This window comes from Theobroma cacao, chromosome 9 (genome assembly GCF_053813885.1).
Source record: "Theobroma cacao isolate CCN51 chromosome 9, ASM5381388v1, whole genome shotgun sequence".
Taxonomy (NCBI): domain Eukaryota; kingdom Viridiplantae; phylum Streptophyta; class Magnoliopsida; order Malvales; family Malvaceae; genus Theobroma; species Theobroma cacao.
In genome coordinates this window covers 13,821,954-13,847,392 of record NC_142647.1, presented here as the reverse complement: position 1 = coordinate 13,847,392, position 25,439 = coordinate 13,821,954, and the positions used below count along the sequence as shown (strand labels likewise).

The 25,439-nt window shown below is 35.6% G+C and overlaps 2 long non-coding RNA genes across 2 annotated transcripts; one reads left to right on the top strand and one right to left on the bottom strand.

Moving 5' to 3' along the window:
* Nucleotides 1-412: 412 nt before the first annotated feature.
* On the bottom strand, nucleotides 413-2,404 carry LOC148760752 (uncharacterized). The gene is made up of 3 exons (XR_016028619.1): nucleotides 2,301-2,404; nucleotides 1,568-1,651; nucleotides 413-699 (listed from the first exon to the last, which is right to left on the bottom strand). It is a non-coding gene; the product is annotated as an uncharacterized LOC148760752 (long non-coding RNA).
* Nucleotides 2,405-21,259: 18,855 nt separating this feature from the next.
* LOC148760751 (uncharacterized) lies at nucleotides 21,260-23,006 on the top strand. The gene is made up of 3 exons (XR_016028192.1): nucleotides 21,260-21,350; nucleotides 21,999-22,082; nucleotides 22,918-23,006. It is a non-coding gene; the product is annotated as an uncharacterized LOC148760751 (long non-coding RNA).
* Nucleotides 23,007-25,439: the final 2,433 nt, after the last annotated feature.

The following is a 25,439-nucleotide window of genomic DNA, read 5'->3' as shown; positions in this document are numbered from 1 at the left end:
TTAATTTACATCGAAAATTAAGGGTGTTACAAATTGGGTGTTTTAGGAAGGAAAAATGATATTTAAGTGAAGAAAACACCTAAGGTGTCACGACCCGGAACTCCCCATCGAGCCCGTGACAACCGTCGCGAAGCCTCGACAAACATTCTTCACCCCGAATGTCGATCGAAACCTCGCAAGGCTCTCGTATCAGCTTTCGCACTTCCCCGGTGAGCAATAGTTATCAAATAATCAAAATACGAAGGATTAAAAATCATTTCCAAATCATAACATAACATTTTTTTTTTGCTCTTAGGGGCATTTTTGTCATTTTTGTCGAAAACCTCGAAACTTGCTAAAAATGTAGTAGGTAAGCCGAAAATATATATTTAATGATTTAAAAAAAATTAAGTATCTAAAACGTTCATTTGAAGTGAAAATTTGACCATTTGAATATAATAAAAATATTCAATAAAATAAACTATTTTCTTGTAAAATAATTTTCATAAAACTATCGATACATAATTCTTATAGCGTAAAAGATAATTATATACATATATACTATAAAACAAATAACCAAAGCATAAAATTTCTTTTACAGTGACACGTGGGCCCACATCTATCCAAAATGCATCGGAAGCTGGAAACCTACAGCTTTTACCGATTCGAGTCCAAATGAAAGTCCTTGTCAAAATCAGCTAACTATGGAATTCCCTGAGCCTGAAATGTGAGGAAATGAGGGTGGTGAGATTATAAAATCCCAGTGAGTAAACAAATACCATCTAAAGTATCTAAAGTCGAGTAAATGGAGACAATTAAAATAAATCATCATACTGTAATTTCATTACCTTTCAACTCATTTCAACCAAATAAAATCAATACATAAAAATCGAGAAATCAACTTGGCTTATGAATTTCTTAAAACTTTGGCTCGTGCCAAAACTCATACTCGGTGATACCTTGCGCAGGGCATCTAACCGAGTCCGCCAAGGCTGTTAAAATTTTATGTATACTTAAAATATATTTTTGTTTGAAAAAAATACAGCCGTTCCTTGGCGTTGGCTGAGTTCCCCTTCACGTGGTGGTTTGGCGTGAAGTGAACCCTAAGCTATACCCCAGGAGATACCCTACGCGCCTCTCCGTTCGAGGTAATAATATAATGGAGTTTACCGTGCCCCTCTAATAGGCTGGTCCACGGAACCCCCTCTGCAGTAAATAATTAATATATAATCCACCAATCAATAAAATTCATTCTAGCATGTCATGGCAATTTATCACAACCTAGCCTCTCAAGGCTGAATACAGAGTATAAATAATTATAACACCAAAATCAGTTTAGCCATTCATGCTCATTTATTGTCATAAGCCATTCAATTCAGAACCATAAATTTGCAACACAAACTAGCAGTCTCCAATTACTCTATTTTCAAAACCAATATTCGATTTTTCAGAAAATTTATAAAATCATTTTATAAAATCACAATTTCCCTTAAAACATAACAATTTACCATTTAAACCCATTTTTCATAAAATCACATAGTTGTATAAAACTACTCTAGATAATTAAGACGATAACAAGTTTACTCACAATGTCTAGAATGCAGACTTTCGAAGCACTCTGTCTACTGGTCCTCGGATGCAATTTCCTTGCCTTTATTGGAGGACTCACCACCTTGACACAGTACAAAATCGAGAATTTCACTAAGTTGGTACTAAATCAAAATTAAACTAATTTGGACTACCAATGCATGATATGGAATGCAAAAAGGCACTGGTAATTATCTAAATCCGGTATTAGCCTAATTCGTCTTATCACCCGATTAAATTCCTAACGGGTTCGTTTAAACTCCAATTTAATTCTTTTCAGTTTCTATACCTCAATTACACCCAAATTAACTTAATGTCCCTCAGTGTGATGCAAATTATCAGTCCCAACGGCAAATTACAAAAATACCCCTAGTGGGTAAAAATTCGTATTTTTGCTCCGAAAATTCCCATTATTTTTCTAGGCTCATAATTCATTATTCCTTAACCAATTCTCCTAGAATAAAATCAAACTCATCCTCACTCACTACATGGTAAATTCAGCCATTAATGGTTGGGGGAGAAAATAAATTCTTTTCTTGTTGTTTTGTTTCTAAATATGCTAAACTAACTAAAAACACTAACATAAATTAAAATCAAATAAATCCAACAACTTTCTCTCTCCTAACCCATTTTTTCAGAATTGAATTCATCATGAAAACATGTAATTTAATCATGGAAAATAAAGAGAAATGCTTGGGAATAAGAAAACTCAAGCTTAATAGAAAAAATCTCACCTTTTTCACTTAATTTCCTTGAAAATTCACACTTTTTCTTTGATTTTCTCTCTCTAGGGTTTTGTTTTCTCCTTTCTCTCTCTTGTTTCTTGCTTGGCCGAATGTTGAAGGAGAAGAATGGGTGGGCTGATTTTTTTTATGCCTTTTTATTGTTTAATGAAATAATATTATTTTATTCATATTTTAAATATTTTATTAATTCATTTTTTTTTCTAGCCATCCACTTGTCCTATTTTTTTCACCATGCATTCCCTTTGACTTATCCAAGTCTTAAGTGAAATTTCCAGATTTTTCCAAAGTTTTGGTGGAGCAAATTTTTCAAAATTACACTTTTGCCCCCGAACTTTTCAAAAATTACATTTTTACCCCAAAAATTGAAAATTTTCCATAATGCATAATTTTCACTCCTCATACTCATTTCACACTCCAAATAATTAAATTTGATCAAAATCCTTTCAAAAAATTAAATTTTCGATTCCGAATGGTAAAATTACCATTTTACCCTTTTACTCCAAATTATACCGAAATTAAAATTTTTCACTTCTAAACCTCAAATCTTACTCCAATAAGTGAAATGGGGCCAAAAATCTTTTCTAAAAATTTCCATTTTGTCCCCAGGTGGCAAATGACCATTTTGCCCCTAGATAGCGAAAATTCCAGTTTGACTCCAAATTGATCCTCGAACTCCGAATCACCATATTAACACATTCTGGGACTTTAAAATTCTTAATTTCATTGTAAATTCTCTATTTGATCTAGTTCGAGGCTTAAATCAACTTTATTGTACCTCTAGGTACAATACCGACTTTTGTAAATTTTTCAAGACTATCTTAGCATGTAAACATGCTATCCACCACATGTATGTCATCACAAATATTTCTGTAGAGTCGGGCTTGTCATCTTCTCCCCCACTTGGATCAACCATATGATCCTCCTTCTTGATTGACTTCGACATCCGGCTAAATATTAATATTTTAATATTATTTTATTAATAAAATATTATTTTATTCTAAAAATTTTATCTTGTCTCCTTGGTACCAAAAATACCTTATTATGCCTCACTTGACTTCCAAATCGCCTTTTATCTCATAAATTCTCCTCCGATAAAATTATTATTATTTTTTTATTATTTTCTCACTTGCGAAACATTTTATCCTAAACTACTCCTTTCGTCTTTTATCACTTTTAAACATTTTAATTGACCTCAATTTGCATTCAATCAACTTTATTTATCACCATATCAAAGTATGGGGTATTTCATAAGGAGTGTTTTAATTAAGGTCGATTTGAGAGAAAATCATTGAAAAATTTTAGGGGTTAAGAGAATTTAGAGAAGGGTGAGTCAAGGGATGAAAGAAAATGACTCGTTAAAGGCTTAAAACCCCACAATGTATCAATACATGTTCTCGTGTATCGATACATTCGTGGTAGAGTTTTTATTTTTGGCTACTAGACAAAACATATCGATAGATTTAGTGATCTATCAATACATGTTCTTGCATGTATCGAGACATATATCACAAGATTTTAATTTTGACTACTGGATAGATTGTTTCAATAGATTTAAAGATCTATCAATGCATGTTCTTGAATATATCAATACATGAAGAAATGTATTCGATACATGAACTTTTGTAGCATTGAAAAAATTGATGTTTACTTCAAAAAATCCGTGATTCAGTCCAAACACTATGGGCAATCAAAATAATGTGAAATTTTTACTTGAAAATAGTTTAAAACGGTATCTAAAACCGGTGTAAGTAAATTCTGGACATTAAATCATGAATTTAGAAGGAAAAATTACTTCCTCAACAACTTTTCCATATACCTTAAGCATTAGATGGCTATGGCATGAATGCATATGAATGTATATATGTAAGTAAATTGCAATCATGCAAACTAATTTCAGAGACATGTTTGTTTGTATATTCTCAAGCAAGAATCAATTAACATGCAAAATTTTATCACAAAAGTTGGCCTTAAATTAAAATTACTCATGCATAAAACACTATACATGCTTAAAACACCATGTGAGCAATGGTTAAAACTATACATTTTTCATACATTCAATGTCACGACCCGAAACTCCCATCGAGCCAGTGACAACCGCCGCGACGTCCCGATAGGCACTCATTACCCCGAATGCCGATCGAAACCCCGCAAGGCTTAGTATCAGCTTCCGTATCTCTCCAGTGAGCGACAATTATTAAATCTCACATTTCAAAAAAATCATAAGTCATTTCCAAATCAAAACAATAAAATATTACTTTCTAGCTCACAGGGGCATTTTCGTCATTTTTCTTCAAAAATACCAAAACATGGTGTAAAAGCTAAATATATCCATACATACTTTTAAATCAAATAACTGAAGAATAAAATTACTTTTACAGTGACACGTGGGCCCCCAACTGACTAAGAAGATGTAGGGCTATGAACCCTTACTTTCTAGGATGCAACTCCGAGATAAATTCTTGTCTTAATCAACTATCAACAAATTGTCCTGAGCCTGAAAAATGGATAGAAAGAGGGGTGAGATTATGATTACATAATCCCAGTTAGTAGACAGACATCATCAAAATAATCTAAAGCCGAGTAATAGGAGACAATTAAAATAATTCATCCCAACCAATATAAATAATTGGATTTCATTCAATTACTCAACATGGCTTATGCACTTTTCAAAAACTTGGCCCTTGCCAAAAATTCATTCTCGGGGATACCCCGCGGAGGCATCTTACCGAGACTGCCAAGGCTATTTATTGTCACACACGCAAACACATTTCACCTCTAACAACACAGCCGTTCCTTGGCGTTGGCTGAGTCTCACTCTCACGTGGTGGCCCGAACGTGAGGTGTACTCAAATCCTACCTCGAGAGTTATCCTACGAGCCTCTCCAATTGAGGTAAGCTCAATAATTGGGAACCGTGCCCCTCTAATTAGGCTAGCCCATGGAAACCCCGTCACTGCAGTGCCCACTTTATAACCCACCAACCAATAAAATCATAATAGTATGACATGGTTCACTTAACACATTCAAGGCAAATTCAAGCAGTTCACATATTCTTTAAATCATAAAAATAACCAGTCATACCCACATTTATCATAAGCCATTTAATGTAAAATCATGGATAAACAACATAATCATAGTATAGGTCTCCAATTACTCTATTTTTGAAATCATTATTAAATTTACAAAAATTTTATAAAATCTCATTTTCCCATAAAACACAATAATTTTCCAATTAAACCATTTTTCCATAAAATCACACAATTAAATAAATCTACTCTAAATAATTAAGACGATAGTAAGTTTACTCACAGTTCTAGGAGTCGATATACTCCTATTTTCAGTCCGTGGGTACAGTCCTTTACCCGTATCTAATGGCTCACCACCTAGCCATAATCCATGGCACATATTTCAATTAAATTGTGTCTAACAGTCATAAGCTATTTCAGGCTCGATATATATGCATGATATGAAATGAAAAATGCACGGGTGGCCATCTAGACCTGGTATTGGCCTAAGTCGATTTTTCATCCAATAAATTGGCCAATGCGTCCAATTTCACTCCAACTTTCTCCATTTCTTTTCCAATCCCTCAATTCACCAAGCACAACTAATTAACACACAATTAGGCAAATTTATCTTCACTTTTCTTCTTGGAACTTTCGGCCAACAATGGTACACTAACTGTCACGACCCGGAACCTCCCTCAGGCCCATGACAATCGCCGCGACGTCCCGATTGACACTCATTATCCGGAATGCCAACCGGAACCCCGCAAGGCTTACATATCAGTTTCTTTCCTTTCTTGTGAGCAATCATTGTTAGATATCGAGTCTTTAGAGAATATATACTATTTTAGATCAAAAACAATCAAAATAAAATTTTCGCCACATAGGGGTATTTTGGTCATTTTTTTTTTCTCAAAAATTTCAAAACTAGCTAAAACGTAATATACAAGTACAAAATACATAATTCATATTCAAAATGAGTTTAAAAGTCTAAAATCTTCATTTAAAACGAAATTACGATTATTTGAATAAAATAAGAAAATAAAAGAAATATTAAGGGAAATATTCTATTTTCTTATAAAACAATATTTATAAAGTTATACGTGAATAATTTTTATAGCGTAAAAGCTAAATAAATTTATACATACTGAAATACAGTAAGCCAAAATATTTAATTTAATTTACAATAACCAGAGGGCCCCCGAATAAACAAAAGTAAAGAGGACTGTGAACCTACGATTTGGAAAATGCAGATCCAATAGTAGTCCTCGATGAGATCAGCTATCTACAGTCTATACTGAACCTGGAATGGGTGGAAAGGAGTTGGGTGAGATTTTGCAATCCCAATGAGTAAACAGACATTATCATAAATATCTAAAGGCGAGTAAAATGGAGGCAAGTTTAAACAACAAATTTCAACTCATTTCATAATGTTTTCAATTTATTTCTTAAACCACAAAGTATTTGTAATTTACCAAAACAATTGTTAAGGCTTATGGCTTTTATTAAAACAAGGCTCAAGCCAAAACTAATCCTCGGGGATACCTTGGCCGAGGTATCTAACCGAGTCCGCCAAGGGTGTTAAAATATTCACACGTGAAACACATTTTTATTTTTAAAAACAAGCCGTCCCTTGGCGTTGGCCGAGTTACACATTCACGTGGGGGTTCGACGTGAAGTGAGCTCTAATACTACCCCGGGAGTTACCCTCCTCGCCTCTACAACCGGAGTAACTATATAACTGGGTTTACCGTGCCCCTCTAATAGGCAGTCCACGGAAACCCGTCACTGCAGTGACTAACCCACCAATTTTAATAAAATTTCGACAGTATAACGTGGCTTTTATTTATTTATCCAGCCTGCATAGTAAAACAACTTACATAAATTTCCCAATGCATTCACAAAATATAGCCACATATACTCATTTCTCATAAGCCATTCCTAGGAAAATATATATTTTTCAAGTCAATTTGTAGCCTCCAATTACTCAATTTCATAATCAATACAATATATTTTTATTTGTCACATTTATTCCTAAAACATCAAAAATCCCGTTTTAATCTCGTTCTCATTTCATAAAATACATAAAGGGCATTTAAAATAAACTCTAGATAATTTACAATAATAATAAGTTTACTCACCGTTTGTACAAACTAAAAGCTTTCTAAGCGCCCCGATCACTACTCGTCGGGTACGACTTCTTTGCCTTTTCCGGAAGGCTCTCCTCCTAGACACATTACAAAAATTTACACAATTCATCACATTGATGCTAAATCACTATATAATTAACTTAAATCCTATACTAATGCATGGTATGAAATGCAATAGCCTAAAACGACTTAAATGCGGTATTAACCTATTTTTGGCACTTTGCCCGATAAATTGCTAACGCGCTCCATTTTAGCTCTAAATCATCCCATTCTCTCTCCAACATTTCTAACCATCAAATATCAGCCAATAACCTTCTAAAAACAACAAAAATCAGCTCACTCCCTTCCTTGGAAAATTCGGCCAAAAATGGGACATTAACTCGGTAAATTTTCTACTTTGTTTTTCTATCACGTTTAATCGTTTTTCATCATTTTCTCTTCATTTCCCTTAGAATAAAATCAATTCATCATCATTGTACAGCATTGAGCATCCAGCCAAGAGTGGGTATTGTGAAAATTTACTGATTTCTTGCCCAATTTAATTTCTAAACACATTTAACTAACTAAAACTATCAATTTAACTAAAAATCAAAACCTAAAAATTTCAATTTCTCTCTCCTAGAATTTCGTCCAGCCCTTGATATCACTTTTTGATCTCTCTCCTCAAGCATGCTAAATGGAAATAAAGGCATAGGAAAGGTAGGAATCAAGCTAAAATCGAAAAATCTTACCGTTAGACGCGTAAACGGTCGAAAACCGCGAATTTCTCTTTGAATTTTCTTGTTTCTCTTTGGTTTTTCTTTTCTTCTTCCTTTCCTCTCTATTTCCTCTGTTTTTCTTCCTTATGGCCGGCCAGCACTCAAAATTTGGGTTTAAATGGCTGACTTTTCATTAAAATAATATTATTTCATTAAAAAATGCCATGTGTCACTTTCCCATTGGCCCATTTTTAAAATTTCATCCATTTGTTTCCAAATTTTCACCATACACTTGTCTCATATATTCATAGCTTAGATAAAATTCTCAGACTCATCCAAAGTCTCGGTGGAGTAATTTTTGCAATTTACACTTTTGCCCCCGTAAAAGTCAAAAATTACATTTTTGCCCCAAAAATTGAAAAATTGCCCATAGACATATTTTTCATCCCTTATACTCATACCATTCTCCAATTTGTCAAATTTGATCAAAATTCTCTCAAAATCTCAAATTTTGTCCATGGGTGGCAAAATTACGATTTTGCCCCTACACTCCAAAAATCACCAGAATTAAACTTTTTTTCACTTCCTATCATTAAATTATACTCCAAATAGTTAATCTTGGTCAAAAATTTCACTCCATGATCAAATTATTATCTTAGGTGGCAAAATGACGATTTTGCCCTTGAATATCAAAATTTCTAATTTTACCCCAAATGAACCCTCGAACTCCGAACAATCATTTTTAGTCATTCCTGAACTATAAAATATTAAATTTCATCCTACAATTCCTATTTGAACTAGTTCGAGGTTAAATCAACTCAAGTGTACCGTTAGGTACGATATCGAGTTTCGTCTTTTCTTATGTGCTTTCCTAGCATAATAACATGCTACTCAGTGCATGTATGTCATGACATGTATTTATAGGGTCGGGTTTTACAATACTACCCCCCTAAAAATAAAATTTTGACCTCAAAATTTCACTTACCAGATTCGACAAATAGATGCGGGTATTGGTTCCTCATCTGATGCTCTACTTCCCATGTCATTTCCTCCATTCGAGCATTTTTCCACAATACTTTGACCATTGAAATACTCTTGTTTCTCAGTACTCGATCCTTTCGATCCAAGATACTCACAGGTTGTACCTCGAACTTCAAATCGTCATGCAACTCGATCGGAGGTGCTTCGAGGACGTGAGAGGGATCTGGTACATATTTCTTAAGCATGGAGACATGGAAAACGTTGTGGATCCGATCTAACTCTGGAGGTAATTCTAACCGATAAGCCACTGGTCCAATCCTTTCAATTATTCGGAATGGTCCAATATATCTCGGGTTGAGCTTTCCCCTCTTCGCAAATCGAATCACACCTTTCATTATCCAATAAAACACCATAATTTATCATGATAGTATAATCAATAAGATTTAATACTTCAAAGTATTCAAATTATTACCTTTCCAAGGAGAAACCTTAAGAAAAACTTTATCATCGATTTCAAACTCCAAGTCTTTTCTCCGTTTATCTGCATAGCTCTTCTGCCTATCCTGGGCTACCTTTAGCCTCTCTCGTATAACCTTGATCTTGTCATTAGTTAGCTCGATCAATTCCACACCCACTAACTTCCTTTCACCTACTTCATCCCAACAGAGCGGAGTTCGACACTTCCTTCCATACAAAGCCTCGTATGGTGCCATCCCAATACTAGACTGAAAACTGTTATTATACGCGAACTCCACCAATGGCAAATGTCTGTCCCAACTCCCAATAAAGTCAATGACACAAGCCCGTAACATATCCTCCAAGGTCTGGATAGTCCTCTCTGACTGACCATCCGTCTGTGGGTGAAAAGCAGTGCTAAATTTCAATTTGGTTCCGAGAGCTTCTTGAAATTTCGGCCAGAATCGAGAAGTGAATCGAGGATCTCGATCTGACACTATAGAAACGGGAACTCCATGTAGCCTCACAATCTCATCTATATAGAGCTGAGCCAGCTTCTCAATAGAGTATGTACTATGGACAGCTAAAAAATGAGCGGACTTAGTCAACCGATCTACGATCACCCAGATCGCATCCTTTCCCCTCTGTGTCCGCGATAATCCCAAAACAAAATCCATAGTTACATGCTCCCATTTCCACTCGGGAACAGGTAAAGACTGAAGTGTACCTGCTGGCCTCTGATGCTCCGCCTTAACTTGCTGACATACGAGACACTTTGCTACGAATTCTGCTACGTCTCGCTTCATACCCGGCCACCAATAATTCTCCCTGATAGTCCTATACATCTTGGTGCTTCCGGGATGCAATGCATAGGCAGATGAATGGGCTTCTTCCATGATCGCTTGTCTCAACTGGTTTCCCTCAGGAACACAAACTCGATCTTTAAACATCAAGACGTTATCCTCTCCAAATCTGAACTCACTGACTCCCCCATCGGTCAGTTTTTGAATTTCTTTTCTTAACTCATCATCAGACCTCTGAATGTCCTTGATCTGATTAAGTAACGAAGGTCGCACAATGAAGTTTGCCAATAAGGATCCATCCTCACCATTTCTCAACTGGACCCCAAGAGATTTCATCTCTATTAATGCTGAAAAATAACAACTCTGAAGTGCTGCTAAAGACGATGAAGACTTACGACTTAAGGCATCAGCTACAACGTTCGCCTTTCCCGGATGATAGTCTATCACCAAGTCATAATCTTTTATCAACTCCAACCATCGCCTTTGCCTCAAATTAAGCTCCTTTTGGGTGAGCAAATATTTTAAACTCTTATGATCCGTAAATATCCGACAATGCTCACCATACAAGTAATGCCTCCAGATTTTTAAAGCAAACACCACTGCTGCTAACTCTAAATCATGGGTAGGGTAATTTGCTTCATGCCTCTTTAGCTGTCTAGAAGCATAAGCCACAACTTTTTCATCCTGCATCAATACGCACCCTAACCCCAACTTTGAGGCATCACTATATACTACAAATCCCTTACCATTAACAGGAAGTGTTAAAACGGGAGCGGAGGTTAACCTGTTCTTTAGCTCCTGAAATCGATTCTCACAAACATCATCCCACACAAACTTAACTCCCTTACGAGTTAGACGGGTCAAAGGAGCTGCTATTAAGGAAAACCCCTGAACAAACCTCCGATAATAACCGGCTAATCCGAGAAAACTACGAATCTCCGTCACTGTCTTAGGTTGCTCCCATTGTAAAATTGCCTCTACTTTCTTAGGATCAACATATATTCCAGTTCTAGATACTACGTGTCCCAAGAATACCACTTCCTGTAACCAAAACTCACACTTCGAAAACTTTGCATACAACTGTCTTTCCCTCAAAGTTTGTAATACTATACGCAAGTGGGCAGCGTGCTCATCATTATCTCTCGAGTAAACCAGTATGTCATCAATGAACACAATAACAAACTTGTCCAAGTAAGGGTGGAACACCCTATTCATGAGATCCATAAAAGCTGCCGGTGCGTTAGTTAACCCGAAAGGCATGACCAAGAACTCATAATGACCGTACCGAGTCCTGAACGCTGTCTTGGGTACATCTTGTTCTTTAATCCTCAACTGATGATACCCAGACCTTAGATCAACCTTGGAAAACACTGTAGCTCCCTGTAATTGATCGAAAAGATCATCAATCCTCGGTAACGGATACTTGTTCTTAATGGTCATTCTGTTAAGCTGTCGGTAATCGATACATAATCGAAGTGTACCGTCTTTCTTTTTCACAAATAAAACCGGTGCTCCCCATGGAGATATACTAGGGCGTATAAAACCCTTGTCCACCAACTCTTGCAATTGTACTTTCAACTCCTTCAACTCTGCCGGAGCCATTCTATATGGAGGGATAGAAATAGGTGCGGTACCCGGAAGTAAATCAATAGGGAACTCAAGCTCTCGATCAGGAGGCAGTCCCGGTAAATCATCAGGAAATACATCAGAAAACTCACTTACTATCGGGACATCCTCTAACTTAGGTTCCCCATTTGAAGTATCAATCACGTATGCCAAATAAGCCGGATACCCTTTTTGCACTAATTTCGAAGCTTTGATGGCCGAGATTACACAAGACGGTAATACTCGACGTTTCCCTACAAACACAATCTCTGCTCCCTCCGAATTTCGGAGAATAACTTCCTTTCGGAAACAATCCACGTTCGCCCGATGTGCAGTTAACCAGTCCATACCCAATATTAGATCAAAATCCAAGATCTCTAGAGGAATTAAGTCACCCCTAAATTCTTCCTCGCCTACCCTTACCCCACAGTCTCTATAACAACTGTTTCTAACTAGCTTTTCTCCTAAAGGGGTATGAATTACAATTTCTTCCTCTAATGGTGACAAGTTTTTATCAGCAATTGATGCAAATGTGGTGCTCATATAAGACCTATCTGAGCCAGAATCTATCAAAACATAAGCATCTTTATCAAATAAAGACATAGTACCTGTCACTGCTCTAGGTCGGACTTGTGCCTCATCTTCCGTCACAGCGAAAACTCTTGTCGAGGTACGAGTCTGTGGTCTCGAAGGTGGATGTGCCGGGGTATTACTCTCCACACCGGACCGTATGGCCACTCCCTGTCTCGGTGGCAACCCAGAAGAATCTCTCCTCTGTATATCAGTGCGAGCTGGTGAAGATGATGCAATTACCGTGGCTCGTCCTAACCGTGGGCAATTACTCCTAATATGACCCGTCTGTCCACATTGGAAACATCTTGTTGGCTCTCTACATAGCCCACTATGATAATTCCCACAATTTCTGCATCTGTCAGAACCTCCGAAACTCTTCCCAGAACCAGTCATAGCAGATCTGCTAAACCTCGAAAGTCTCTGCTGTGATGGTGGAAATGGAGGTCGAGGAGATGTCACGGAAACAGAAGTAGTGCTCCCTGAAGTCGTTGAGTCCTTGCCTCTTTTTACTGGATGACTAGAAGACATACCAGGATTCCTCCTTTTTGCAAACTCAGTCCGAATCCTCCTATTCTCAGTCGCGAGCTTCTCAGCTCGTAAAGCCATCTGTACCACCTCCTTATGCGGCTCCCTACCAGTCACTGTCATTCGCTCTCTAATCTCATTACGGAGCCCTTCCTCGAAATAGCTGGCCTGATCCTGCTCAGATTTCACCAGATCTGGCACATATAACATTAACTCGTTAAAACGAGTCTCGTACTCTTCTACAGTTAGATTTCCCTGTTTCAAACTCAGAAATTCTCTCTTCTTTTCTTTCTGATGGAAATAAGTGAAATACTGACCATCGAATTCCCTGAGAAAATCAGACCATGTCTGAGGAGTAGCGGAACGGGACTTCACCGAATTCCACCAAGTACGAGCCCTCTTCTCTAATAATCTCGTAGCCACCATCAGCTTCATGTCGTCGTCTAATCTCATATCAGAGAGTGTCTCTGAAACTTGATTAATCCAGTCCTTTGCCACAGTGGCATCCAACTCACCCGTGAAAGATACACAACCCAATTGCCTAGCCTCCTTCAGCTTCTTGGAAATGGATACATCCTGTACTGGTGGTGGAACTAAAGGAGTAGTTGGAGGCACTACAGGTGGAACTTGACCAGTCTGAGCTTGACCAGCCATTGCTGCAAAGAAAGCTGCCAATGCTTGTGCTGCTTCAGTAGGCATGGCGGGAATACCCGTAGGTGGCTGAGGAGATGGAGGACGTGGAGGACTATCGGCCTGCTCAGCAGCAGGTGCTGCTCGAAGGGTAGATGCAGCTGATTCGTCCTCTATGGTATTTGGCTGATGACGTTGGGAACGACCTCTTCCCCTCCCAACCGATCTAGTGAGAGGTGGGCGTCCGCGTCGAGGAGGCATTGTAATCTATAAAAATACGAGCAAGTTTAGGTAACCTTAGGCTCTATATGCAGATGCATGCATCCTATTCAACCTAACCTAACTTAACTTAATCCGGGGCCACACTGATATTGTAAATTTTTAAAACAACTTTAAAACTAAAAATTTTGATCTTTAAAACCAAAAGCTCTGATACCAATCGAATTGTCACGACCCGGAACCTCCCTCAGGCCCATGACAATCGCCGCGACGTCCCGATTGACACTCATTATCCGGAATGCCAACCGGAACCCCGCAAGGCTTACATATCAGTTTCTTTCCTTTCTTGTGAGCAATCATTGTTAGATATCGAGTCTTTAGAGAATATATACTATTTTAGATCAAAAACAATCAAAATAAAATTTTCGCCACATAGGGGTATTTTGGTCATTTTTTTTTTTCTCAAAAATTTCAAAACTGGCTAAAACGTAATATACAAGTACAAAATACATAATTCATATTCAAAATGAGTTTAAAAGTCTAAAATCTTCATTTAAAACGAAATTACGATTATTTGAATAAAATAAGAAAATAAAAGAAATATTAAGGGAAATATTCTATTTTCTTATAAAACAATATTTATAAAGTTATACGTGAATAATTTTTATAGCGTAAAAGCTAAATAAATTTATACATACTGAAATACAGTAAGTCAAAATATTTAATTTAATTTACAATAACCAGAGGGCCCCCGAATAAACAAAAGTAAAGAGGACTGTGAACCTACGATTTGGAAAATGCAGATCCAATAGTAGTCCTCGATGAGATCAGCTATCTACAGTCTATACTGAACCTGGAATGGGTGGAAAGGAGTTGGGTGAGATTTTGCAATCCCAATGAGTAAACAGACATTATCATAAATATCTAAAGGCGAGTAAAATGGAGGCAAGTTTAAACAACAAATTTCAACTCATTTCATAATGTTTTCAATTTATTTCTTAAACCACAAAGTATTTGTAATTTACCAAAACAATTGTTAAGGCTTATGGCTTTTATTAAAACAAGGCTCAAGCCAAAACTAATCCTCGGGGATACCTTGGCCGAGGTATCTAACCGAGTCCGCCAAGGGTGTTAAAATATTCACACGTGAAACACATTTTTATTTTTAAAAACAAGCCGTCCCTTGGCGTTGGCCGAGTTACACATTCACGTGGGGGTTCGACGTGAAGTGAGCTCTAATACTACCCCGGGAGTTACCCTCCTCGCCTCTACAACCGGAGTAACTATATAACTGGGTTTACCGTGCCCCTCTAATAGGCAGTCCACGGAAACCCGTCACTGCAGTGACTAACCCACCAATTTTAATAAAATTTCGACAGTATAACGTGGCTTTTATTTATTTATCCAGCCTGCATAGTAAAACAACTTACATAAATTTCCCAATGCATTCACAAAATATAGCCACATATACTCATTTCTCATAAGCCATTCCTAGGAAAATATATATTTTTCAAGTCAATTTGTAGCCTCCAATTACTCAATTTCATAATCAATACAATATATTTTTATTTGTCACATTTATTCCTAAAACATCAAAAATCCCGTTTTAATCTCGTTCTCATTTCATAAAATACATAAAGGGCATTTAAAATAAACTCTAGATAATTTACAATAATAATAAGTTTACTCACCGTTTGTACAAACTAAAAGCTTTCTAAGCGCCCCGATCACTACTCGTCGGGTACGACTTCTTTGCCTTTTCCGGAAGGCTCTCCTCCTAGACACATTACAAAAATTTACACAATTCATCACATTGATGCTAAATCACTATATAATTAACTTAAATCCTATACTAATGCATGGTATGAAATGCAATAGCCTAAAACGACTTAAATGCGGTATTAACCTATTTTTGGCACTTTGCCCGATAAATTGCTAACGCGCTCCATTTTAGCTCTAAATCATCCCATTCTCTCTCCAACATTTCTAACCATCAAATATCAGCCAATAACCTTCTAAAAACAACAAAAATCAGCTCACTCCCTTCCTTGGAAAATTCGGCCAAAAATGGGACATTAACTCGGTAAATTTTCTACTTTGTTTTTCTATCACGTTTAATCGTTTTTCATCATTTTCTCTTCATTTCCCTTAGAATAAAATCAATTCATCATCATTGTACAGCATTGAGCATCCAGCCAAGAGTGGGTATTGTGAAAATTTACTGATTTCTTGCCCAATTTAATTTCTAAACACATTTAACTAACTAAAACTATCAATTTAACTAAAAATCAAAACCTAAAAATTTCAATTTCTCTCTCCTAGAATTTCGTCCAGCCCTTGATATCACTTTTTGATCTCTCTCCTCAAGCATGCTAAATGGAAATAAAGGCATAGGAAAGGTAGGAATCAAGCTAAAATCGAAAAATCTTACCGTTAGACGCGTAAACGGTCGAAAACCGCGAATTTCTCTTTGAATTTTCTTGTTTCTCTTTGGTTTTTCTTTTCTTCTTCCTTTCCTCTCTATTTCCTCTGTTTTTCTTCCTTATGGCCGGCCAGCACTCAAAATTTGGGTTTAAATGGCTGACTTTTCATTAAAATAATATTATTTCATTAAAAAATGCCATGTGTCACTTTCCCATTGGCCCATTTTTAAAATTTCATCCATTTGTTTCCAAATTTTCACCATACACTTGTCTCATATATTCATAGCTTAGATAAAATTCTCAGACTCATCCAAAGTCTCGGTGGAGTAATTTTTGCAATTTACACTTTTGCCCCCGTAAAAGTCAAAAATTACATTTTTGCCCCAAAAATTGAAAAATTGCCCATAGACATATTTTTCATCCCTTATACTCATACCATTCTCCAATTTGTCAAATTTGATCAAAATTCTCTCAAAATCTCAAATTTTGTCCATGGGTGGCAAAATTACGATTTTGCCCCTACACTCCAAAAATCACCAGAATTAAACTTTTTTTCACTTCCTATCATTAAATTATACTCCAAATAGTTAATCTTGGTCAAAAATTTCACTCCATGATCAAATTATTATCTTAGGTGGCAAAATGACGATTTTGCCCTTGAATATCAAAATTTCTAATTTTACCCCAAATGAACCCTCGAACTCCGAACAATCATTTTTAGTCATTCCTGAACTATAAAATATTAAATTTCATCCTACAATTCCTATTTGAACTAGTTCGAGGTTAAATCAACTCAAGTGTACCGTTAGGTACGATATCGAGTTTCGTCTTTTCTTATGTGCTTTCCTAGCATAATAACATGCTACTCAGTGCATGTATGTCATGACATGTATTTATAGGGTCGGGTTTTACACTAACTCCGTGATTTTTCCTACTTAATTTTCTCTCCATAATTCATTAATTCCTACACCAAAAACTATTATTTCTTAATCAAATCACCTAGAATAACATCACATTCTTCCTCTTTATTCACTTAGAGAATTCGGCTATTGATGGGCACCAAACCTTTGGTGGTTTTCTTCACTTGTTTTCATGCTACACATCATTAATCACCTAAAAACACTAACATACCTAAAAATCAAACCAATCCAAGATCATTCTCTCTCCATACCCATTTTGACCAGCCATGAATTCATCATGAAAACATGTAATTTAATCATGGAAATTAAGGGAAAATGCATGGGTAAGGTAAATCACTAGCAAAATCAAAGAAATTTTACCTTTGCTTGATCAAATCCTTGAATTCCAACACTTTCTCTTTGATTTTTCCCACCTAGGGTTTGTTCTTCCTTGGTTTCTCTTCTCTTCTGGTTTGGCTGATCACTATGGGAGAAATGGGCTGATTTTTTTTGCCTTTTTATAAAGAAATAATAAAATAATAAAAACATGACACATGGCATTTCTTTATTGGCTCAAATTTTAAATATTTGACTTTTAATTCTTTAATTCTCCACCACACATTTCTCATATTTATCCATTTCCATGATGAATAAAATCCCTTGGTCTTGACAAGTGTCGAGGTGAAAATTTACCGATTTGCCCCCGAGGTGGCAAAATTACCATTTCACCTTTATACTCCAAATTATATCGAAATTAAAATTTTTCACTTCTAAACTTCAAATCATACTCCAATACTCAAATCATACTCCAATAAGTCAAATGGACCAAAAAAATCTTTTATAAAATTTTCATTTTGTCCCCAAGTGGCAAATGACCATTTTGCCCTTGAATAGTGAACATTTCGGTTTGACTCCAAATTGATCCTCGAACTCTGAATTACCATTTTGAGTCATCCATGAACTGTGAAACTCTTAATTTCACCTTAAAATTCCTATTTGAACTAGTTCGAGGCTTAATCGACTTAATGGTACCATTAGGGGCAATATTATCTTTTAACGATTTCTCAAACTTCCTAAATATGTAACCATTCTATTAAGCATGTAAATGACGTCGTAATTATTTTATAGAACAGGGTTTGACATTCAACATGTTATAGAAATATTTATCTTACTTAACCACCCCTTTCTCTTTCTTTTTTTTTTGGCTAAGATGGATTCATATGATCTAATTCACTTCTAATTTTGCAAAATTGTTTCCTATCAAGTGCTTTTGTAAAAATGTCAGCCAATTGATCTTTTGTACCTACATATTCAAGAACAATATCTCTTTTTAAAACACGATCTCTAATAAAATGATGTTTTATGTCAAACCTTGTTCTATAAAATAATTACAACGTCATTTACATGCTCAATAGAATGTTTGCATATTTAGGAAGTTCGAGGAATCGTTAAAAGACGATATTGCCCCTAATGGTACCATTAAGTTGATTAAGCCTCGAACTAGTTCAAATAGGAATTTTAAGGTGAAATTAAGAGTTTCACAGTCCATGAATGATTTAAAATGGTGATTTGGAGTTCGAAGATCAATTTGGAGTCAAACTGGAATTTTCATTATCTATGGGCAAAATGGTCATTTGCCACTTGAGGACAAAATGGAAATTTTTAGAAAAGATTTTTTGGCCCCATTTGACTTATTGGAGTATGATTTGAGTATTGGGGTATGATTTGAGGTTTAGAAGTGAAAAATTTTAATTCAGGTATAATTTGGAGTATAGGGGTGAAATGGTAATTTTGCCACCCCGGGGGCAAAACGGTAATGTTGCACCCCTAGAACATTTTTCCAGCCCAAGGTCTTTACCCATCATCATTTTTGACCCTTGAATAATGTGTGGTGGAGATTTAAAGCTTAAAAGATAAGAATTTAAAAGAATGGACCAATCATGGAATGCCATGTGGCAAGTTTAAATTATTATATTATTTAACTATAAAAATCAGCCCACGCCACCATTTTCTCTTCATTATGGCCGGCCATAGCAAGAAAACAAAGGGGAAAGGAAGAACAAACCATAGGTGAAAAGAAATTCAAGAGAAAAGTGTGGATTTTCAAAGAAATCAAGTGAAAAAAGGTAAAATTTCTTGATTTTAGTTTATGAACTATTTTCCCTTAATTTTCATGGTTGAAAAGCATGTTTTCATGATGAATTCATGACTGGTCAAAATGGGTATGGATAGAGAAAGATGTTGGATTGAATTGATTTTAAGATATGTTAGTGTTTTTAGTTAGTTTAGCATATTTAGAAGCAAAACAACAAGAAAGGAATCCATTTTCCCCATGAATCTTCATGGCCGAATCTTCTTTGATGTGTGTGGGTGATGGATTGTTATTATTTCAAGAGAAATGGCTTAGAAAATGATGAATAATGGTAAGAAATTAAGTACGAAAAATCACGGTGTTAGTGCACTGTAATGGGCGAATTTTTCCATGAAGAAATGGGAGGGTTTTGATGCTGAAATTGGTGTTATTTGAATAATGTTTGGTGAATTGAGGTACTATAAATGAAATGGAGCAATTTGGAGCCAAATCGGACACAATTGTTATTTAATCGGGTAATAGGCCGAATTAGGTTAGCATCACATTTAAGCGATAGTCAAATAAGTTGCATATCATATCATGCATATACACCGAGCCTGAATTGATTTTATAATGGTTAAGCATTAATGTGGTGAATTATGTATTGTACATTGTGGATAGGTGGTGAGTAAATTACACTGATAAAAGTACAGAGATTGTGCTTGAAGACTGGGATTAGGAGTACATCGACTCCTAGAACTGTGAGTAAACTTATTATCGTCTTAATTATCTAGAGTAGTTTTATACAATTGTGTGATTTTATGGAAAATGGGTTTAAATGGTAAATTGCTATGTTTTAGGAGAAATTGTGATTTTATAAAATGATTTTATAAATTTTCTGAAAAATTGAATACTAGTTTTGAAAATAGAGTAATTGGAGACTGCCTGCTTGTGTTATAAATTGTGTTTTAAATTATATGGCTTATAGCAATATGTGAGCATGAATGGCAAAGTCGGTATTTGTATCAAAATTATATATACTATGTATTCAGCCTTGAGAAGCTAGATTGCGATAAATTGCCATGTCATGCAGATAAAGATTTTATAAATCAGGTGGTAGATAAAATAATCCATAGTCATTGTAGTGGTGGGGGTTTCTGTGGACTGCCTATGAGAAGGGCACGGTAACCCAATTATATATTTACCTCCGGGGGGAGATGTTGGATGAAGTATCTTGTAAAGCCCGACCTTATAAAATACTATTCATGACATACATGTGATGATAGCATGATTGCATGCTAGGAGAGTCTCGAAAAATTTACAAAAGTCGGTATTGTACCTAGAGGTACAACAAAGTTTATTTAATTCTCGAACTAGATCAAATAGGAATTTTAAGGTGAGATTAAGAGTTTCACAGTTCATGGATGACTTAAAATGGTAATTTGGAGTTTGAGGATCAATTTGGAGTCAAATCGAAATTTTCACTAACTAGGGACAAAATGGTCATTTGCCACCTGGGGACAAAATGGGAATTTTAGAAAAGATTTTTTTTGACCCCATTTGACTTATTAGAGTATAATTTGACTTATTGAAGTATGATTTGAGGTTTAGAAGTGAAAAATTTTAATTTCGGTATAATTTGGAATATAGGGGTAAAATGGTAATTTTGCCACCTCAGGGGCAAAATTGTAATTTTCCACCACCAGGATATTTTTTTCCACCACATGGTCTTCCTTTGTCTTCATCTTTGACCCTTGACTAAACATGTGGTGGAGATAAAATGTTTAAATTTTTAAAATTTTAAAAACGGGCCAATGACATGATGCCATGTGTCATGCCTTTATTAATTTATTATTTTCCTTTTTAAAAGGCACAAAATCAGCCCATCTTCCATCCCATGGCCGGCCAAACCAACAAGAAGAGAGAGAAAACAAAAACAAAACCCTAGAGAGAGAAAATCAAAGAAAAAGTGTGAATTTTCAAGGAAATTAAGTGAAAAAGGTGAGTTTTTTCTATTAAGCTTGAGTTTTCTTATTCCCAAGCATTTCTCTTTATTTTCCATGATTAAATTACATGTTTTCATGATGAATTCAATTCTGAAAAAATGGGTTAGGAGAGAGAAAGTTGTTGGATTTATTTGATTTTAATTTATGTTAGTGTTTTTAGTTAGTTTAGCATATTTAGAAACAAAACAACAAGAAAAGAATTTATTTTCTCCCCCAACCATTAATGGCTGAATTTACCATGTAGTGAGTGAGGATGAGTTTGATTTTATTCTAGGAGAATTGGTTAAGGAATGATGAATTATGAGCCTAGAAAAATAATGGGAATTTTCGGAGCAAAAATATGAATTTTTACCCACTAGGGGTATTTTCGTAATTTGCTGTTGGGACTGATAATTTGCACCACACTGAGGGACATTAAGTTAATTTGGGTGCAATTGAGGTATAGAAACTGAAAAGAATTAAATTGGAGTTTAAACGGACCCGTTAGGAATTTAATCGGGTGATAAGACGAATTAGGCCAATACCGGGTTTAAATAGTTACCAGTGCATTTTTGCATTCCATATCATGCATTGGTAATCTAAATTAGTTTAATTTTGATTTAGTACCAACTTGGTGAAACTCTCGATTTTGTATTGTGTCAAGGTGGTGAGTCCTCCGATAAAGGCAAGGAAATTGCATCCGAGGACCAGTAGACAGAGTGCTTCGAAAGTCCGCATTCTAGACATTGTGAGTAAACTTACTATCATTTTAATTATCTAGGGTGGTTTTTAAATGCTTTCATGAATTCTATGGAAAAAGGAATTTAAAAAGATAAATTTTCATGTTTTATGAATAAATGAGTTTCAATGAAATTAAATTATAAATTGTTTTGAAATTAATAGTGATTTTGAAAAATAGAGTACACGGAGACTGTTAATTGTGACAATTTGATTGTTTAAATTAACTGGCTTATGATAAATCGAGCATGATTGGCTAGTTGGCAATTGTATTGAAATGCGAATTGTTTGGTTACATTGAAAAACTACGAATTACAAAATTGCCATATCATGTTATTGAGTTTTATTATATGGTGGATTATATATTAATTAATCACTGCAGTAGGGGGTTTCTGTGGACCAGCCTTTTAGAGGGGCACGGTAAACCCCATTATATTCTTACCTCGAACGGAGAGGCGCGTAGGGTATCTCCTGGGGTAAAGTTTAGGGTTCACTTCACGCTAAACCACCACGTGAGGGGGAACTCAGCCAACGCCAAGGAACGGCTATGTTTTCAAAACAAAAACATGATTTATGTGAAATGTGAATTTTAATAGCCTTGGCGGTCTCGGTAGGATGCCTCGGCCAAGGTGTCCCCGAGAATGGATTTATGGCACAAGCCTAGATTTTTATGAGATTCATAAGCCTCTTTACGTGTTTTGAACAAAATGTGTTCTAATGCTATAACCCAGTTTATGATGATTTACTTTATTGTCTCCATGTACTCAACTCTAGATGTTTATGATGATGTTTGTTTACTCATTGGGATTTTATAATCTCACCACCCTCCTTTCCACCCATTTCAGGTTCAGTATAGACTGTAAATAGCTGATCTCATCGAGGACTACAATGGGATCTGCATTTTCCAAACCGTAGGTTCACAGTCCTCTTTACTTTTATTTATTCGGGGGCACTCTTGTTATTGTAAATTAAATTAAATATTTTGGCTTACTGTATTTAAGTATGTATAAATTTATTTAACTTTTACGTTATAAAAATTATTCACGTATAACTCTATAAATATTGTTTTATAAGAAAATAGAATATTTTACTTAATATTTCTTTTATTTTCTTATTATATTCAAATAACCATAATTTCGTTTTAAATGAAGATTTTAGACTTTTAAACTCATTTTGAATATGAATTGTGTGTTTTGTACTTGTATATTACGTTTTAGCCAGTTTTAAAATTTTTGAGAAAAATGACCAAAATACCCTTGTGAGACGAAAAATTAATATTTTATTTGTTTAAAGTTGGAAACAGCTTAAAATATTTTAGAACACGATATTTGACAATGGTTGCTCACAAGGGAACAGAGAAACTGATAGTAAAGCCTTGCGGGGTTTCGGGTTGACATTCCGGGCAATAAGTGTCTACCGGGACACCGCGGCGGTTGTCACGGGCTCAAGGGGAGTACCGGGTCGTGACATATCTCCTGAGGTAAAGATTTGAGTGCACTTCACGTGGACCACTGCGTGAGAGTGAAACTCAGCCAACGCCAAGGAACGGCTGTGTGTTAGATGCAAAAATATGTTTATAGGTATGGGACATTTAACAACCTTGGTGGTTTTAGTGGGATACCTTGACGAAGGTACCTGTGAGAATGATTTTGGCAGGAGCCAAGTTTTGTGAGATATATAAGCCATGTTGATTAATTGAGTAAACTGAATATTCATGTTATGAAACATATATTGGAAAAGAATATTTTAATTCGTCTCCATTTACTCGTCTTTAGATAGTTTAGATGGTGTCTGTTTACTCACTGGGATTTTATAATCTCACCACCCTCATTTCCTCACATTTCAAACTCAGGGAATTCCATAGTTAGCCGACTTTGATAAGGACCTTCATTTGGACTTGAATCGGCAAAAGCTGTACGTTTTCAGCTTTCGATGCATTTTGGTAAGTTGAGGGCCCACGTGTCACTGTAAAAGTAATTTTATACTTCAATTATCTGATTTAAAGTATGTATGAACATATTTAGCTTTTAAATTATGTTTTTGGCGAGTTTCGGTATTTTAGAAAAAAAATAACGAAAATGCCCCTATGAGCTAGAAAATAATATTTTATTGTTTTGATTTGAAAATGACTTATGATTTCTTGAAATGCGAGATTTAATAACTATCGCTCACCGGGGAGATACGAAAACTGATGCTAAGCCTTACAAGGTTTAGATCGGTATTCGAGGTAATGAGTGCCTATCGGGACGCCGCAACGGTTGTCACGGGCCCGATGGGAGTTTCGTGTCATGACATCTTATTTCTATATGTTTAGTTCTTGAGTGATGGATGGAATTTTTTGTGAGATTTATGGCACTTGTATTGTCACATTTGATGAGAATTTTTTCCATGGCTAGTCCATAATTTTCTAATTGTTGCTTTATCCATAACACTTGAGCATAGCAACTCCTAGCAACCACATACTCAACTTTGGTAGTGGATTGAGCCACACTATTTTTGTAAAACCCGACCTTATAAATACATGTCATGATATACATGCATTGAGTAGCATGTTATTACGCTAGAAAAGCATCTAAGAATAGACGAAACCCGATATTATACCTAACGGTACACTTAAATTGATTTAACCTCGAACTAGTTCAAATAGGAATTGTAGGATGAAATTTAATATTTTATAGTCCAAGAATGACTAAAAATGATTGTTCGGAGTTCGAGGGTTCATTTGGGGTAAAATTAGAAATTTTGATATTCAAGGGTAAAATCGTCATTTTGCCACCTAAGATAATAATTTGATCATGGAGTGAAATTTTTGACCAAGATTAACTATTTGGAGTATAATTTAATGATAGGAAGTGAAAAAGTTTAATTCTGGTGATTTTTGGAGTGTAGGGGCAAAATCGTAATTTTGCCACCCACGGACAAAATTTGAGATTTTGAGAGAATTTAGATCAAATTTGACAAATTGGAGAATGGTATGAGTATAAGGGATGAAAAATATGTCTATGGGAAATTTTTCAATTTTTGGGGCAAAAATGTAATTTTTGACTTTTACGGGGGCAAAAGTGTAAATTTCAAAAAATTACTCCACCGAGACTTTGGATAAGTCTGAGAATTTTATCTAAGCTATGGATATGTGGGACAAGTGTATGGTGAAAATTTGGAAACAAATGGATGAAATTTTAAAAATGGGCCAATGGGAAAGTGACACATGGCATTTTTTTTAATGAAATAATATTATTTTAATGAAAAGTCAGCCATTTAAACCCAAATTTTGAGTGCTGGCCGGCCATAAGGAAGAACAAGAGAGGAAATAGAGAGGAAAGGAAGAAAAAAAGAAAAACCAAAGAGAAACAAGAAAATTCAAAGG